Below are 20,604 nucleotides of genomic sequence, written 5' to 3'. Positions count from 1 at the left end.
ATTTAGATGAACACTATTTCCACACCAGTGTAGTATTTTTAAACATATCAGTAATGTCAGCTTTAAATTGCTGAAGAGGTGAAAAAACTGCACTTTAAATTTACTAAAAGAATCATATGGCATAGCTGAGTGAGGTACCCATAGGGGTAGCTTCAACCCCTTGATTGGAAATGGTTTTCTTTCTCTGCACACAGTGCCCTCTTTCCATGCTGTGTCTGAGAATTATGTCTTAAGCATTTTTGTTAAGTGTAAGGAATGATTGAAAGCTAATTCTGGCACATAGCCTACTCTCCTTTATATATTTAAAATTTATTTTATTATTTCTTTATTTATACATGCACAGTTCATCTGTTAATGATATGGGAATTGTCAACAAGTACAGGGAAAATAAATGGCTCTTGCAGAGCAGCAAACGGGCCACCAAGCTTAATGTAGCTATCCAACAACCAGTCGCTAACAATTGTTTTAATTGGATAGTATTCCTTACAATATATTTATTTCAGAAGTTTTAAATTTAACATTGCATAATATGTTTATATCATTTTGTAAAAGTAATTGTCTGGAAGGAAGTAATAAAAATAACACACCACACAGATAGTCATTGGCCACAAAAAATTGAAGTATTTTGAACATTTTCACTCATTAGGAATGCAATAAGGAAGTTTTGCTGGTTAGTGCAAAAAACTAATCAATGTGTTAAGAAATGTGACACTTGAAGTATTTACTCTGTGATGAACACTTAATCAGTCTTTCACCGAACTTTGCACAAAACTACATTCATAAAGTCTCTATCCATGACCGTATGCTGAAGTGTTGAAACAAAGAAAACACACAATAACCAGTCATACAACAATATTATTAGCCAATCATGATCGGTTTTGGAAACATAGCTGTGTCTTCAGGTGGGGGCAAAAAAGCTGTGTCTGTCTCATTTATGATGTATATGAGGGGGGACCCAAAAATAACAGGAATTTTTTTCTAGAAAGCATATACTTTATTGTTTTCAAATACAACCTTAATCTCCTTCAAAGCACTCTCCATTAGCATTAATACACTTGTCCAAACATTCATTCCAGTGTTTGAAGCACCTTTTAAATTCATCCTCTTTGATACCTGCTAGCACTTTCATGACATTGCGTTTTACATCTTCCACATCCACAAAATGTTTCCCTCTCAAGTCTCTTTTCATCCTCTGGAATAGGAAGAAGTCTGAGGGTGCTAAATCCGGTGAATAGGGCATGTGGGTCGAGGTAGTCATCTTCGTTGAGGCCAAAACTGGTGAATGCTGAGAGCCGTGTGCGCGGGAGTGTTGTCGTGATGCAGGAACCACACGCCAGAATCCCACAAAGCTGGAAATTTTCATGACAAACTTCTGCGAAGCCGTTTCATAACCTACAAATAGAATTGTTGGTTTTCAGGAACAAATTCAGAGTGTATGATCCCTTTGATCTTTTTTTTAAAAAAAAAAAAATCAACATCGTTTTCACATTCAATTTTTTGGTCGAGGTGAGCCAGGTGACTTACATTGTGATGACTGTTGTTTACTTTCTGGATCGTACCCATAGCACCATGACTCATCACCTGTAATGATTTTGTCGATCGTGATGTGGATCAGCTTTGAACGCGTCCTTCATTTCGAGACAGGCTTGAACGCGACTATCCCTTTGATTTCCGGCAAGAATCTTCAGTACAAATTTTGCTGCTACTCTTCACATCCCCAAATCGATGGTCAAGATACACTAAATTGAGCTCCAGGACAACCCGGACAAGTCCTGCGTCGATCTTCACTGATGAGACCACGGATTTTGTCGATGTTGTCTTTGCGTCAACCAGTTGAAGGTCGACCAGAACGGGGCAGATCTTCAACCACCATTTCTCCCATTTTAAACCAAGAAAACCATTTGTACACTTGCGTTTTACTAAGGGCAATGTCTTTGTAGGCTGTCTGAATCATCGCAACAGTTTCTGCTGCGTTCTTGCCGAGCAAGAAACAAAACTTCACTGCCGCACATTGTTCATAAGAACTAGCCATTTTCTCGTGTCACGTCTGCACATTCAAAGAACTGCCAAAGAAGCCACATGTCTCACTGTTGGGTAACGCCGCATGGCAGAATGACTCAGCAGAGCTCCTATGTGGCACAACCTGCTACTACAAGTACACGATGTGCAGCATTACGATTCCAGTTACTTTTGGGTCCCCCCTCGTATTTACCATGGTGAACTCTGCATCTGAAATTTACACTTTTCAACTGATAAACTTATATTACGATGGAACTAAGCCTCATAAATGCATAATAATGAATAAATAATAAGGGTTAGAGATGAGCTACAGGTTTCTCTACTCTTTCCCTTTTTTTCACTCAACCAAACTGGTCACATGACTGGCCAACAAAAGCAACAAATCTTTTAAAACTGTGTTTCGATTACAACTTCAGAGAAATATTAATGAAAAATACCTGTTACCTTTTTTTCAAGAAACAAAGGAATTGCAGGAAATGCTCTCACTGATGTGCTCTGTCTACGAGAACAGCATCTGAAAACTGCAGAAATAACATACACACTCCAACTCGGTTCTTATTACTGTAGGACTAATTTAAGGAAAGATGTAGGTGAATGAATTATTCACTCTGGAGCTACATGTACACTATTGTGAAACTTTCAGTAAGGAGAGCATTTAAGGAGGTTCCGAAACAGGAGAAAATTACTGGAACATTGGAACTACATTTCTGAAGCAAGTCACACACTGTGGCTAAGCCATTACCCACTTTATACTTCCTCTGAGAAGAGCAACTCCATTCACTGGTGCCTGCAAGAGGGTTATCAGTTTGCTCCTTGCTAGTTCTGTCAGGAAGAGTGCTGCTTCCAAAAGGTGGCGGTCCAGATAAGAGTCCCAGCGAAGCATGCAGTTTTATCGCTATTTTAGATCCATATCACTCCCTCTGCGCGCGCATGCTCACACACACACACACACACACACACACACACACACACACACACACACACACACACACACACACACACACACACACACAAATTTTATATATAGAAATATATTACTTTTATATGCATTTTCTCCTGCTGCTGATTGGTGAGTAGATTTTTTATCGATCCGAACTTCCTTTATAACTTTCTATTCTCCAGCTTATCCTTCTCACCTCCCTGTGGAAAGAACCATTACTTCCTAAAGCTGAGCTAGTGTTATGTATTTTTGTACGGAGTTATTCATAATTACCTTGGTGGTAAACGACTGCTCAAAAACTACAATATGTAAAGAAAAGAGCCAAATATCAACTCATCAGAGTATAAATGCTCAATACAGGCATCATTTGTGACATGGTAAACATCAATACACTAGTCGAACTGTTACTGTATGATGGCTGGTATTGTTTAATCCATTTATTATCCTTCCTTGTGACTCTTTCAAATTAAGTGGCAGTGAAACCAGAAACACACAATATTTGACATAATTCCAGTTAACTCTGGTGACCATGGGGGCCACTGAATAAGAGGAAGAGGAAGGTCATGACAGGAAGTTTGTTCCATCCAATGCTGAAGCAGTTTGTCACTGAGCTAAACACAAACATCTGAAAGTAAGTGTGGTGCAAAATGAAATCTTTGTCTTGCTGCAGTCGTGGCATAAGTCATTGCTGCTTCACATCCAGGTACAGAAAACGAGTCACAGTGTTTGCTCTGCAAAGAAGAATGTCCATAAACTTTTGAAAATGATATGACACAAAAGACACTAACTTTGGGAAATCTTGAATGTGTCCTGATGTGTTGGCAGAAGAGCCAACACCGTATAGCTAGAGGAGGCCGAAATGCACGCGTTAAGCTCACGCAGGCTGGCGTGAGGTCTGGAACAATTAAAGGAGTTGAGTCTAATAAATAAAGTACGTTGCTGCTGGAATACTTAACTTTAATCCATAATTGGTTAACATTGCTCTTGATGATACATAAGTGCAATCTCAATATACACTGGTAATGGCACCTTGCTAGGTCGTAGCAAATGAGACGTAGCTGAAGGCTATGCTAACTATCGTCTCGGCAAATGAGAGCGTATTTGTCAGTGTAGCTTCGCTAGCAAAGTCAGCTGTACAACTGGGGCGAGTGCTAGGAAGTCTCTCTAGACCTGCCATGTGGCGGCGCTCGGTCTGCAATCACTGACAGTGGTGACAGGTGGGTCCGACGTATACTAGCGGACCGCGGCCGATTTAAAGGCTACCACCTAGCAAGTGTGGTGTCCGGCGGTGACACCACATGTCAAATATCTCATGTGGATGTTCTGTGCCCAGATGCACTTGTTATGATGATTTACTTTGCTAGACGCATGCAATGTTGCTTTGTTATTGAAAATCAACTTCTGTGAAACACTTTCTTCCTCTAGTAGCCACTGCAAATCATTGCATGGTTTTACACACAGACATTTGCACAGACTACATAGGATAGTTGACTGCAGTAGCTGCAGTTCTCTGCTCGCATGTGTCACTGACTTCTTCAGGCTCCTGACAAATGATTCCCTCATACTCTCCACCTTCTGCACTGATAGTGCCGTCTGACCTGTGTTCTTCTCACCACATAAGCAGCCAGTCTCACAGAATGTGTTGTACCATGCATTAATTTTTTGGTATGTAGGAACTTTTACTTACTATTTGGAAAAAAACTGTCAATGAATCATCACAGTTAACTCACATTTATTGAATTCACATTTAATAAATTCAGTGACTCAAAATGAAAGCATCACACCATTATACAGTGTGTTTTTATATGCCTGGCCCCTAGTGCTGCATTCTGCAACTATGCTATGGCACATATTATGAATCAAAACTTGGAGAGATGCTTTATTCACTAGATGTCTTTTAGTTTTTGCATAGTCATCTCTGAAACCCTAGAGGTACTTCCGTACACCTATCAACAGTACTGATATTTTTCCTGATGAAGGTAGGTACTATAGTTCAATTCTTTTATCTTGGCGGCTCACGCATGCCCGCCCAGACGCGGGAGATTGCTGCATTGCCAGTTGCACACGACGCACGCGCCAATAGAAGCAGCGCCATAGTATAGCATAGTTCGCAAGCTTACGTGTAGGGGGGAGTGCGCAGTTCATGAAGTAAAGCCGCCACGGCCGCATTAACCCTTTCGCTGCTACAAAGAGGTGCTCCCTACATTCCGCGCTGTGGGCGATTTTGTCACTGCACTGCTCGCCTGTGCAGACACGTTGTGTTCCGACTGCTTTGACACTCTTTATCATTCGATTCAACAAAAACTATTTGGCTCAAAAATTAGATTTTTACCTATCTTCTTGACTGATACCTTCCCCCCATAAATGACTTAATTTTGTTTCGATGTTCAACGCAGTTATTATGCAGCATTAAATATAGTAAACCTTTGCACGAAATTTTGAAGAGTTTGCAGAGGTAAAAGTCCATAGAGTATACTTTCCGTATGGTCGATTTTAGTTGCCACAATGTTGAGAATGAAATGTGGACAAGATACCTATATATTTCATTTAATTTAAGTACCACATAAGTGTCGTATGTAATATTGAGAAATATTCCACCTTTCGCGACTGTAACAAAAGTTTTACTTACACTGGGCACATTTGGCTTTATTTTAAAGCACTTCAATCAATCAAAAGGAAGTAGACAAAACACATTAAACAAAACTGTGGACTTACAAAAACATTAGGACTTGAATATACCGTCTGTCAGTGAAGTGCTCAGAGCTATGTCAAATATAATTTTGTGTGTGGTACACACAAACAGCATTTATTTGCTAAAACACTGATGAGCCAACACAAACCCTGAATATTGTGCTACCGCAGCACAAAACTACGAAAGGTGACTTGGCAATGGAGGACACAAAATACAGTCCTCTTATGATGCTTCAATAGAGAGAAATGCGTCTGGTCTAAATAAGTCGCTTATTACAGTTGCAGAAGAGGGATATATTTCAATACCATTGGTAAAACTGCGACTGTGGAACAAAAACAAGAAATAGAACATGAATACCATTGTGTATGTGCCATACCTTTCACCGATGGAAGTGCTTTAAAATAAAGCCAAACGCGTCGTGTGTATATAAAACTTTTATTACAGTCGCGAAAGACGGAATATTTCTCAATATTACATACGACACCTATGTGGTACTTAAATTAAATGAGATATTGTTATACAGTAAATATTATATGAAATTTAAGTATCTTGTCCACATTTCATTCTCAACATTGTGGCAACTAAAATCGACCATACGGAAAGTATACGCTATGGACTTTTACCTCTGCAAACTCTTCAAAATTTCATGCAATGGTTTACTACATTTAATGCTGCACATCAAAACAAAATTAAGTCGTTTATGGGGGGAAGGTATCAGGCAAGGAGACGTGTAAAAATCAAATTTTTTGGCCAAATAGTTTTTGTGAAATCGAATGATAAGTGTGTCAAAGCAGTGGGAACACCATGTGTCTGCACAGGTGAGAAGTGCAGTGATGACAAAATCGCGCGCAGCGCGGAATGCAGGGAGCACGTGTCTGCAGCAGCGAAAAAGTTAATGAAGAGGCAAAGCACTAGAAATTTCATTCAAACGAATAAAATTCGTGAAGTAAGGCACTCCAATATTGTTTTTAAATAAAGAAAATATTACGCGCCGCACAAGGTTTGAACTCATAACCTTACACTTGGCAGCCCAACACCTTAACCGTTCCGCTACCTCAGCTCATCGAACAGTGTAACTCCATAAGGACTCTAATACCTCACACAACTACTTATAAACACTGTTGGTATGACTATGAATTACTCACGCTTCGTCGAAGTACAATAGGAAATAAACAATTACCGCTGTTCTTTATTGCGAAAAAGCAGTTTGTGAGATTGAAACAAACACCTTTCCTTGCTATCGCCTGAATTAGGAGTCTTATTGCTTGTTTGGTTTAATTAATTAATAGAATATGAAGCAATTGGTATAAAGAATGCTTTTTCCAAACTTTCTGTGAAAGAAAGTCTGCTATCACGACATTGCTTTTGTTCTATTACTTTATTTATGACTGAACATTTCTAAAACTGAAGATACTCGTCTGTGCTCTGCACTGCTGTCGAGATCTGGCAACGTCGTTCTCTGTTCATTGGCTGACTGTGTTTTGTGACGTCAGACGCGCAGAACGAACCTAAACTCGGCCGCCAAGATATATGACACGCACTTTAGTTGTCAGTTGTCTCTCATAATTGTATAATGCAAAGTTTGCAACATTTTGGGTAATATCCCATTTTCCTGAAATGTTTAATATACTGACACATTTTTTTAAAAATTACACTATAAAATATAAAGCTGTCCTCAACACAGAGGCTGACTTGAACATGATAGTGATTTTCTAGACACAGTTTTACTGAAAATGGTATGAACTTTCCTTTCTCCAGGGTCATTCCATGTCAAGTCACCCAGGCCTTGACACCAATCATGTCAGATTTTGATGAAACTTGGTACAATTACTTCTTTTATCATCCTGAAAGCACTTGTAAAATTTTTTTGCTCTATCTCTTATAGTTTTTTTTATAAATTTTTAAAGTTTTTAGATTTGGCTTTGTTTCAGCAGTCGGAAATTGTAACTTAAACGCGTCCTCACAACTACAAAAATTTGTATATTAAAGTATACTCAAGATATCAGTATGAAATTTTGGAATAAGTTTGTGTCTTATATCTAAATGTTAAAAAAATTACCGTAAAGATATATTAAATTCTTCCAAATGAAAAAAAATTTATAAGTTTTTTATTTTTATTTTTTTTTTTTTTTTTAGCTAACGGATGTTTAGTTTTACAAAAACTGCAATATCTAGAGTCTCAGACCTGATAGAAAGCTCAAATTTGTTTTAAAATACTCTTAATTGTATAGGCTATTAGATAAAAGAAAAATTATGTTGGCTTTTTAACCTGTTTAATAGTTATCTAATTTTTAAAATAATATTAATTATATTTTAAAAATAAAAAATGCCAAGTGACTTAGACACCGAAAATAAGTTTTTGTCTTCTTGGAGTAACAATGTACACTTGGATTTTGTATTGTTACTTCTGTGTTTTGAAGTAAAAAATTATTACAGTGTTAAATAGTGCTTGGATAGTATTTTATTAAGTTTATTCAAACTCTCAGTAAGTACTGTTGCTTAGTTTACAGAGATTCTTTTCCAGTATCCTATAAAAGTAACCAGAACAGTAATCAGACCAAAAGTGAAATCAGTATGTCAGATATTCAAACCTGTAGTGTAGGGTTATTTAAAAAATCTGACTGTTTCCAAACAACCTACACACCTTCACCTTCTGGTATAAGAATTGATGAGGACGAAAAAGATTTGATCCACTTACGATCTGGAATTAATCTGTGTGAATTTAAGAATATATGTTCACACCACACCTACTACTTTTTAAATGTTTTTGAAAAGTATCAAACAACATGTGTAGACCCACTAAAAAAACACAAAAAGCCCATCAAAAAATCGTTGAGAAGTGTAGGCTTGGATCTTTCTAAACAATTACTGACAAAAAATATTAGCATAAAACCTGGACAAAAGCTTTGCTCAACATGCCGTAAATTTTGTGAGGAAAAATTAAGAGTTGATGTCAATGAAAGTGAAACAGATGATGAAGTCATGGTTGAATTAGAATCATTGGAATCCAGAAATGAATCCCTCGTACAAACAAACATTGCTCTTGATTATTTAGGTTTAACACCGATAAAGCTTCATGGCTTGTCAGAACAAAGTAAATGGTCTTATTTTAAAAGGAAGGTTAGCAGTATTGAAAAGACTACAAAAAACGCGGTTTCAAAAGCATTAAAATATGATTCACCAAGTTCTGATGATGACGAAGAAGATAAAAGTGTGGTTGAGAAAGCAAAGGATTTTGATGTAATGATTTCTTTTATGAAAGAGAAGATTTCATCTGTTGGGAGGTCAAGAAAAATCCAGATTCTGACCTTGGCTCCAGATTCTTGGACTCGAAATAAAGTGATGAAAGTATTTAATATAAGGGAGTACATGATGCGACAAGCTAGAAAGCTAAAATCTGAAAAGGGTATTTTGGAAACTCCTGGTCCAAAAAAAGGTAAAACTCTTTCTGAAAATACAGTAAGACTTGTAACAGATTTTTATGAAAAGGATGAAAGTTCCAGAGTGCTACCTGGAACAAAAGACAAACTAAGTGTTCAAAAAAATGTGTACATGCAAAAAAGACTCATTTTGTGTAACTTGAGAGAACTCTATTATTCTTTCAAATGGGAGAATCCCGAGGTAGAAGTAGGATTTTCAAAATTTTGTTTCTTGAGACCTAAATGGTGTATCCTTGCTGGTGCTGCAGGCACACACACTGTATGTGTATGCAGTATCCACCAGAATGTTAAACTATTACTGGATGCTGTGAAAATTGAAGAATCTTATAAAGACCTAATTAAGATGCTTGTGTGCAACACAGAAAACCAAAACTGCATGCTACATCATTGCAACAGCTGTCCTGCAAATACTGAACTAACAGAGTGCTTAACTGTAAAACTAAGTGAAGATTATGATTTAGAAGAAGAAATTGTAATCAGTCAGTGGGTTAACACTGACAGGGCAGAAATGATCACACAGTCTATCAGTGTTGAAGACTACATTTCTTTATTGGCTAGGTCATTGGAAAAGCTCACCCCACACTCGTTTATAGCAAAATCCCAATCAGCAGCCTTTAAAAGATTGAAAGAAGACCCACCACCCAAAACAGCAATTATTGTGGTGGACTTCAGTGAAAATTATTCCTTTGTTATACAAAATGAGATCCAAAGTTACCACTGGAATAGAGGTGGTTGTACTCTACACCCAGTTGGAGTTTTCTAAGAAATGAGGAAAACAATGTTTTTGTTTCCAACCACTGTTTTATTAGTGATGACCAAGAACATGACACTGGTTTTGTTAACTTTGTACAAAAAGAAATTACAAAGTGGCTGTCATTTCATCATACTGACATTGACTCAGTTCACTACTTTACAAGTGGTTGTGCTGGGCAGTACAAAAATAGAAACAGTTTTAAAAATTTGACTGAACACTTGAGAGACTTTAATTTGAAGGCCCAACACTCTTTTTTTGCAACAAGTCATGGGAAGTCAATTTGTGATGGCCTAGGAGGAACTATTAAAAGAATTTTAAGGAAAGCCAGTCTACAGCTTTCAGACAAAGAACAAATAATGACAGCAATTGATGTGTATAAGTTTTGTGAAAAAAATATTGAAAACATTCATTTTCACTTTATTGACAAAAAAGAAGCTGATTTGCTACGGTTAAAACTAGAAAAACGTTTTTCAGCAACCCGATCCATTCCTGGAACTAGAAGTTTTCATAACTTCAAACCACTTCCAACAAACAACCTTGAAATTAGAAGGACTACAGATAGTGTAAAACCCTCCTTAGTCTTTTCTTTCCATTCTTCTTCTGATTGGGTTCGTGTTGAACCATCCATAAATTGCTATGTGGCTGCAAATTATGATGGTAACTGGTACTTTGGACTTGTAAAAACAATATTCAATGATGAAGAAGATGCAGAAATTCTATTTCTACATCCTTCAGGACCCACTGCATCATTTTATTGGCCTGAAAGAGAAGATTCCTGCATAGTGCCTTTGGAGCACATAGTCTGGGTAGTAGACGCACCTCAATCAAGCGGCACTGGGAGAATGTATTACTTCAAAAAAGACTGTATCAAAAGAACTGAAAGCTCTTGGAGGAAGTGGAAAAACAGTCTGAATCAGCATTAATGTTTATTAAAAAGACAAAATTACTCAAAAAATTCAATGTTTCAAGCAATCAGTTGGGTTATACATAAGTGTCGTAAGTAAACTATCTTTGTACATAATTCTAATGTAATCTACTATAATTAATAAACATGTTAAAAAGCCATCATTATTTTTGTTTTATCAAGTAGCCTATATGTTTAAGAGTAAATTAAAACAAATTTGAGCATTCTATCAGGTCTGGGACTCGAGATATTGCAATTCTTATAAAACAAAACATCCGTTAAAAAAAATTAAAAAAATACATATATTTTTTTTTTCATAGAAAATATTAATATATTTTAATAGCATCATTTTTATCTTCAAATATGTATAATAAATAAACTTGCTGCAAAAATTCATGATGTTATCTAAAATAGTTTTTATGATAAGCAAATTTAAAATTTTGAATACAAATTAAACTGACCATTTCCGAAGGTTCAGAAAACGCAAAACATACAACTTTAAAAATTTATAAAAAAAAACTGTAAGAGATACAGCAAAAAAAATTTGCAGGTGTTGTCAGGATGGTATTAGAACCATTTGAGCCAAATTTCATGAAAATCTAAGGAGGTGGGTGTAAAATTTATTTTTTATTGGGTGATTTGATATGGAATGACCCTCCAACCTTTCATCTCATTTACCAAGCCAGTTATAGGGAAAAGTACAGTTCAATGGGTCACATAGCAGATATAGATGACTGCCAGAAATAAAAGAAATGGCACCAATAATTAAACAATGGAAAGTCCAGGTTAGAATATAAAAAATGATATGAAAAGGATAGACTGGTGCTCACCATAAAGATTAACAATAAGTTGCAGACAGGCATGATGAAAAGACTGTTACGTATATGCTTACAGCAAAAGCCTTCTTCACAAAAGAAAATCACACAAACGAACACACACACACACACACACACACATTAACATTGTCTCTGACTGCTTCAGCCAGAATGCAACTGAAAACCGTGAAGTGGGGCAAGGAAGGAGGGTGAATAACAGTGTGTGTGGTGGAAGAGGAATCAGCAGTGCCTGGTGAAGCATGTACGGACTAGAGGTGCCATGACATGGCTGCCAAGCATAGTGTCGAGAAGCTGTGGAGGAGGACAAGGGGAAAAATGGAGAGCAGAGAATGTGTTGTAAGGATAACTCCCATCTGTGCAACTTAGAAAAGCTGGTGATGGAGGGGAGAATCCAATAGCCCAGGTTGTGAAGCAGGCATTGAAATCACACAGGTTATGTTCAGCTATATTTTGTGCCACAGGGGCCGGCCGAAGTGGCCATGCGGTTAAAGGCGCTGCAGTCTGAAACCGCAAGACCGCTACGGTCGCAGGTTCGAATCCTGCCTCAGACGTGGATGTTTGTGATGTCCTTAGGTTAGTTAGGTTTAACTAGTTCTAAGTTCTAGCGGACTAATGACCTCAGCAGTTGAGTCCCATAGTGCTCAGAGCCATTTGAACCATTTTTTATGCCACAGGGTGGTCCACTTTGCACTTAGCCACAATTTGACAGTGGACATTCACACTGGACAGTTGGTTGGTAGTCATACCAACATAAAATGCTGTGCATGACTGCTTTCACAGGTGGGTCAGCCTCCAGTGGGGTGGGATAACTCTGTGACAGGACTGGAATAAGACGTGCTTGGGCAGGTCTTGCTCCTGCATCATCCTCAGGGATATGATCACTGTGGTAAGGGGTCAGGTTTGGAAGTGGTTTAGGAATGGCCTAGGATGTTATGGAGATGGTTGGGTGATGGTACTGCACTTTAGGAGGAGTGGGAAGATTTTGTGTAGGATGTCCATAATTACAGGATATGATGCCAGATCATCAAAGCCCTGTTGAATGATGTGGTTCAGTTGTTACAGTCCATGGTGGTACTGAGTGATGAAGAGTATACTCCTTTGTAGCTAGTTCTTGGGGGTGGTGGGAGGATTGGTGGTGTGTGGAGATATGGAAAGGGAAACTGTTTGCAGACTAGGTCTGGGGGATAGTGCCTGTCTGTGAAGATTTTCAGCATGCTGGGGAAGGGAGCTCCCATCACTACAGATATGCATCCCTGTGGTGGCTGGACTGTATGGAAGGGATTTTTTTGATGTGGAAGGAATGGAAGCTGTCAAAATGCAGGTACTGTTGATTGTTGATGTGTTTGATGTGGAAAGAGTCATCATAGAGGAGTAGGTCAATCTCCAGGAAGGTTTCATGCTGGGTTGAGGAGCACCAAGTGAAGTGGATGGGAGAGAAAGTCTTGAGATTGTGAAGTAATAATGATAGGGTGTCCTGGCACTGAGTCCAGATCATGAAGGTATCATCAATGAACTTGGACCAACGTGGGATTTGAGGTTTTGAGAGGCTAGGAAGGTTTGCTCTAGATGACTCATGAACATGTTCACGTAGGAGGGTGCCATGTGCGTACCGATGGTTGTGCTGCAGACTTGTGTGTATGTCTTCCCTTCAGAGGAAGAGAAGTAGTATGTTAGGATATAGTTAGTAAGGTGTAAAAGGAATGAGGTAGTGAGCTAGGAATCTGAAGGCCATTGGGAGAGGCAGTGTTAATCAGTGGCAAGTCTTTGGGCATAATGAATGTTGGTGTATGGGGAAGTAGTGGCAACAGTGACAATTAGGGTTCCAGGAAGTCCATCAGATGTCAGGCCACCTGAGAAAGCAACCATGTCATACACAACTTCTGTTGCAGTTATTGCTCAGTTACTCTCTGCTGCAGTTATTGCTCAGTTACTCGGCCTTTTATATTGGTATGACAACCAACCAGCTGTCAATCAGGCTGAATCGCCACTACCAAACTTTGATCAAGAGGACAGTAGTCCATCTTGTAGCACAAGATGAACCTGAACATAACCTGCTTGATTTCAAAGGTTGCTTCACAACACAGGTCCCCTGGATCCTCTCCTCCACCAACAACTTTTCTGAGCTGTACAGACTGGATTACCCTTATAACACATTGTCTGCTTCCAAAATCATCTGGGTTTCAACCCATGGTAACCTATTGTCCCCACACCCTCCACCCAAATGTTTACGCCATTCTGTCCTTTAATATCCTCGCAGTTCACCTCCCCTTATGCTCATTGTGAACTGCTCTCTGGCCTTTCCCCTTCGCTGCTTCTCTCCTTTCCACTCCCCATCTTCCTCCCTCCCCCTTCCCCACAACCTGATGCTTTGCCTGGCAGTCCTGTCCTTGCATCATTTGGTCCCTGTATTAGGCAGTGCTGATCACTCTTCCCCCACTCATACCCCTCAGTGTCTTTCAGCTGTTTTCTGACCAGAGTAGCCAGAGAGAGCAGTCATGTGCTTTGACTGAAAGCTTATATGTAACACTATTTTTGTCATGCCTATCTGCAACTCAACATGTCATCTTTACAGTGAGTAGCAATGTATCCTTTTAATAGTAATGATAACAATAATTGTAAGACCCACCAATCATTGAACTGCAAAATCTACGACTACTAGTCTGGCAGTTAGCTATAAAGTCACATATTATTTTAATATATTAATAGTATTGCACAAAGCTTAGTTATAAAAATATTTTTTGTATCAGTGAGAGAGCTGAGCTCAGTGCAGTGGTGCTAGTGTTTTATATTTGATGTGATATCTGTGATCAATAATTTTATTGCTGCTTTTCACTATTAACAGTCAGTTTCTTTTCTTTGTAAGTAAATTGCTGAAAATGCTAAATCCTCTTTCACCTAAATATGATGACATGAAAAACTACTTTGTAGCAACCCATAAAAATGGAAAGAACACTCAAGTTTGCCTCTAAAGCCAAAATCCACCTTGACAGGATTTTTGACTGTTTTCTGGAAATTGTGTTAAATGATTAATTATGTCATTTTATGCTCCTAGCATTCTCTTTTTTCTCTTGAATTTCAGTATTCTTCTATAAAAATGGAAATGAAATTCAAATAATTTAAAAGTCCATTTGAGTCATGTGATGCCTGTGATGTCACTGGCTAGCTTGCATCTCCTACTACCTGACAATTCACAGTGATGTTTTGTTTTGGAATTTACGTTTTGGAAATTGGATTACAAACAGTGTGCAGTACCTTACTTTACAAACACTTGCATGAAAACTCCTGAAAAGTTGTTTTTGAGGGTTCCATAGAATGAGAAGATGCATAAAATGGGGTTGCACTGTACCAGCAGATTACCACCACATTGACGCACAAGTTCACTAACTTAATTAAAACTGAGTTGCACTGTGAAGTTAACATTAACTTACCTCCAAGATACACTCTCCCACTGTTAAAAATAAGGACAGCGTCATTCAACAAAATTAAACTTCTAGTGAAAATTGTCATTTTAACCAAGTACACTTCAGTTGTTCGGTAGCTCAGTTGCTACAGCAGTAGCTGCTTGAATTTTACAAGCTGATGTGCATAGACTAATCTAACCTAAAAGAACATTTCAACTTATTTGTAAAATTATTTGACAATCCTCTCATATAAGAACCAAATCACAATCATAAAACTTCACCACATTGATCAGAAACAGAACATTGTGTTTTTCTTGCTGTTTACATGCACTTGCTTGCATTTGCAATCATTGTTCACATGCTAAATGTTCAAAAAGATATTTTCTAGTTAATGTGACCACACACTTTTTACTTTTTTAGAAACAATGCTTTTATCTCTGTACTGTCCAGCTAGGATCCTTATTGTTTGAACTTTTGCAGTTTCATCATCTTTCATAAAGATGAGGTAAGTCTGTTTCAGACGCCAACGTTACTTTACACTCGCAAACATCACAGTGCTAAAGTTTGTGTCACCTGTATGTTGTACAAGCTTTATACCTCTCTGTATAACCTCATTGCCCTACACCTCATTGGACTGTGGATGTATGGTAATATCTTCACTACTAACAATGCTTTCCAAAAAAGTGAACTGTTTATTTGCAAAGGGAATGTGTTTATCCTTCATTGTCCATTTTGCAGACTAAGACTAATGTGAAGCTATATACAGTACATCCCACAAGCTAAACGACTGCTACAATCATTCTTGATATGTGTTTGGAAGCTTTCCCAGCATATGTGTTTTTTCGAGGGCTCTCAGGTATCCAGCCAGATACAATCATTGAAGTCCCTTGATATTTTGGTGAATAACCTTTCTGCCATCATCAGGTGGTTCTGATGGAATGGTTTGTCTGTTCATTGTCGGTGTTTACGTCCGTCAGTAGGGCTTCGATTCCCTGTGCCAACAGTCCGATTGCAGCCGCCGATATTACGATTGCAAGCCCTGGCACTTCGATTGCAGCCGCCAACAATCTGTTTGCAGGCACCGACCCAGGTCTGCGGCATCCCCAGCGTCGAACCGGGTGGTGGAAGAAGCCGAATTCCATGGAGTGTCCCTGGCAGCCGTCGTGGAAAGATCTTGTGTCCGCTTGAGGCATGACTCCTTGATGGAGCTAAGTAATGGTTTCCATGCCTGGCTGAGTTAAAAACCTGTGTCCTGGTTTATGAGATTGTCTGTTACATGAATTTCAATGGCCTTGTTGAAGATGGCTGTCCCAGTAGAAGCTGGTAGGGGCCAGAATCTTGGTCTCTTCGTATTTTGTGTTGTGTCCAGTTTCTAAGCAGTGCTCCATCAATGCTGATTTGTTGGGCTGGCCTAGGCGCGTGTGGCATTGGTTTTCTTTGCAGCGGTCTTCAACTGTTTGGATTGTTTGACCGATGTAGGATTTGCCGCAATCACAAGGAATATTATACATGCCCGCTTTCTTGAGGCCAAGTCCATCTTTCACTGTTCCCAATAAGTGCATATCTTGGATGGTGGTCAGAAAACTGTGTCAATTTTGTGTTGTTTTAGCAGTCTCCCAATTTTTGATGTCACGTTGCCTGCGTATAGTAGAAAGGCAAGGCTTGGTTCCTCATCTTTAGATTGTTCTTCATCTGGGTTTCTGCTGTGTTTCTGTCATCTGAGGGCTGTCTGGATATGTCAATTGCTGTACCTGTTCTTGCAGAACACATTTTTTAGGTGTTTGAGTTCCTTGTTCGTCTTTCCCTCTCCTTCCCTCTTTCCTGATGAAGCAACCATGGGTTGCGAAAGCTTGAATATTCGTGTGTTTTTTATTTTATTGTGTCTATCAACATACCAGTGCTTTCTCATTTGGTAAGTTAAAGCATCTTTGTTTTTATATATATTTTTCCCACGTGGATTGTTTCCCTCTATTATATGGTCTGATCTTTTACCTCCCACACTAGTACCGAATATTAAAAAAATAATCAACACTCTACTACGTTACCATGACACCCGGTCTGTGAACACATATGTAGTAAATCACCTTGTTGAATTACTGACTTTGAAATTAGGAGTCCATAATATGAACAAATGTCAGAGAAAAAGAGACAGAAGAGCTTTCAAAACAGCCAGCCAATTTAATAAGATGCTAAGATATGGAAACAGGAAACTATATATGACAATATTATGGAAGAACGGATTGCCACATAGCAGAGATGTTGACTCGCAGACAGGCACAACAAAAAGGCCAAACATGTGAGCTTTCAGCTAAAAAGCCTTTTAAAGTAACAACATACACATACACACATTCATGCAAGCACAACTTTCGCATGGTGGGCATAAGGAGGAGGAGGCTGGGGCAGAGAGGGGAAGAGATAGCTGAGTGATGGGGGATGGTAAAGTGCTACTTCTGGGAGCATACAGGGACATGGTTGGGACAGGGCAGGGCAGTGAGATGCAATCAGTAGGTTAGGCAGGGATGGGGGATGAAGCGGAAAAGGAGAGTTGTAAAAAGACTGTGGGTCCATTGGTGAATAGAAGGCTGTGTGGTGCTGAAATGGGCACAGAGATGGGGATAGGTGGGTGAAGGACAGTGACTAATGAATGTTGAGGCCAGGCGAGTTACAGGAATGTAGGATATATTGCAGGGAGAGTCCCCACATGCAGTTCAGAACAGCTGGTGTTGATAGGAAGGATACAGATGTTGCAGGTTGTGAAGCAGTCTTTGAAGTGAAGAATGTTGGGTTGGTCAGCATGCTCAAACAAAGTGGTCCACGTGTCTCCTGGCCATAGCTTGATGGTGGCTTTCATGCATGCAGACAGCTTTTTGGTTGTCATGGCCCCATAGAATGCAGTGCAGTGGTTGCATCTTAGCTTGTAGACCACATGACTGCTTTCACAGGTAGACCTCCCTTTCATGGAAAAGGTGATGTTTGTGACTGGATTGGAGCAGATGGTAGTGGGAGGATGTGTGGGACAGGTCTATGTCTATTACAGGAGTATGAGGCATGGGGTTGGGAGGAGGGGTGGTGTAAGGATGGACAAGGATATTGTGTAGGTTCAATGGGCAGTAGAATACCACTGTCAGAGCGGAGGGGAGGATTGTGGGTGGGATATTTTTCATTTCACTGCATGATAGAAGGTAGTCCAAACCCTGGCACAGAACTTAATTCGCGTAATGCTAGAAGTCTTTGATTGCAATATTGAGGAAGTGTGGTTTGAGTTAATATCACCTCCTTGTAATGGGAAAGACTGCCTTCTATCTGCTCCTTGACTGTAGCAGCTACCAACAGTGTGGGGTTTTTACTATGAACAACTGATTTCATCATCGAATGCCTGTTGTGCTGGTGACACAGATTCGAAAGATGTAGCAATCTTAGCAGTTTTGTTGATGTTTAAGTTGGGAGTACTTAAAACTTTGGTGCAGATCTCCTGATCCCATTCTAGCCATACTATAATGTCTCAGATCAATGAATTTTGACATGAAACCTTACAGTTGTAACAAATGACCTGGCATTTTCTACTGAGGCCCTGAAGATGCTCAATCCAGGAGATATGAAATTCATTGGAGTATTTCTGCCACTGACTGAATGGTAAACAGCCTACTGTGATGTGTGCTTGCTGTCTATAATGGCTGGACAACAAATCACAGATGGTAGAGAAATGTAGCTTAGAAGGGTCTACTAGTGGAGAAAGTTTATTGACTACTTCTAAGTAGTGCTGCTTGAAGAGGGAGGTAATTGTCATTGACAAACTGGCTCAACAATATTGCTTTTACCTGCCTATTGAAACTAGCAAAAGCTGAAGACAGAGGAACTGAGGTGGCTGCCAACAGAATCTGCTGCTGCAATTGTGCCAGTAGCTTGTTCTACTGCCTGTTGCTGCTGCAAATGTTTTGTATCCCAGTGGGTAAAAATATAAATAGTTCTTGACACACAAATCAGGTGAGTCCTGCTATGTGTTGCTCAGAGTATGGTTCTGATTGATTCAGAGCATGTTCACAAACAGTGTAAGTGGGAGACAGTAATGCATGACTTCAGCCAGGAAACTGGACAGGTGCCAAGTCCATCATAAGCAATATAAAAATAGTCCCAGTTGTATCCAAATCAAAAAATCATGTCTGCAGCCAGATAATCAATAATCAACAGAATAATGTAATGGCATGTAGTGGAGTACTTCATGTACAGTAAGTTCAAAATGGTTCAAATGGCTCTGAGCACTATGGGACTTGACATCTGAGGGCATCAGTTTCCTAGAACTTAGAACTACTCAAACCTAACTAACCTAAGGACATCACACACATCCATGCCCGAGGCTGGATTTGAACCTGCGACCGTAGCAGTCGCGCGGTTCCGGACTGAAGCGCCAAGAACCGCTCGGCCACCGCGGCCGGCTTACAGTAAGTGAACTGGTTTCATGGGTGCAGCATGCACTTATTTAACATGGCCGAGGAACCAGCATCTGCTGGCATGTGGCTCAGTGTGTATGATCCACCCCCCCCCCCCCCCCCTCCCAATCAAAAAGACTTATTAATTCTTCCTCTATATTGCTGCTCATGTGTGGGATATCCTCATCAGTCAGAGACACAATAATACTGTTCTGAGGGATTCACAAATGACATCTGAATGTAGACAGGATATTTCTTCGATCCACTTTTCTCACTATGGAAGTGATTTCAACCATCCCCAGGAAGTACCATGTGAAAAATCTTATCATACAACACAGTGAAGCTTACATTAAGTGTTGTTGGATTTCCATGCTTTATGAACTTCTCATATGGTAGTCACCAAAGCTATTGAGTGACTGTTTAAATACAACATAAACTAGCATTTACAATTTTCTGCAATGGAAAATGAATTATAAGGTGACAAGAACTTTGGAGTAACAAAATCTCATGGGTGAGAGTAACTATTAAATCTTGTAATAGTTAGTACTACTGCTGCTCAGCATTCTTACAGATCTCTTCTTCTTTGATTTGACCTTTCCATCATTTTCTGTTTTGTTTTTACGAGGGCCGTTCAGAAAGTAACCTCCGGTTGATTTAAAAAAATACACCAAGTTAAATAAAAATATTTTAATATATACATCTTACAACTACATCTTTGCACTATTTTTCTACATAGTCTCCATAGCGATTGAGGCACTTATCGTATCTCTTCACAAGCTTTGAAATTCCTTCTGCATAAAAATCACCCGCTTGTGCCTGGAGCCAGCCTGTGACCGCATCTTTGAGCTCTTCGTCGTCATCAAACCGCTGTGACCCGAGCCATTTCTTCAAATGCATGAAGAGGTGATAATCACTTGCCGCCAGGTCTGGGCTGTAAGGTGGATGGTTGATAACGTCCCACTTGAAGGACTCTGCGAGCAGAGTGAGGACGGGCGTTATCGTGCAAAAAAACGATACCGGAAGTCAGCATACCACGGCGTTTGTTCTGTATAGCCCGTCGTAACTTTTTTATTGTTTCACAGTACACGTCTTGATTAATGGTCGTACCACGTTCCATGAATTCAACCAACAACACCCCTTTGGCATCCCAAAACACCGTTGCCATCAGTTTTCTGGCAGAAAAATCTTGCG

The 20,604-nt window shown here is 39.4% G+C and overlaps 1 protein-coding gene across 1 annotated transcript in view; it reads left to right on the top strand.

The window, feature by feature from the left end:
* Positions 1-20,604, top strand: part of LOC126474841 (atrial natriuretic peptide receptor 2-like) — a 192,609-nt gene that overhangs the window by 115,325 nt on the left and 56,680 nt on the right. The gene's annotated exons all lie outside the window — the stretch shown is intronic.

This window comes from Schistocerca serialis, chromosome 4, assembly GCF_023864345.2.
Source record: "Schistocerca serialis cubense isolate TAMUIC-IGC-003099 chromosome 4, iqSchSeri2.2, whole genome shotgun sequence".
In the NCBI taxonomy this organism is placed as follows: domain Eukaryota; kingdom Metazoa; phylum Arthropoda; class Insecta; order Orthoptera; family Acrididae; genus Schistocerca; species Schistocerca serialis.
The sequence above is the reverse complement of the archived record's forward strand: the minus strand, read 5'-3'. Positions and strand labels throughout refer to the sequence as shown.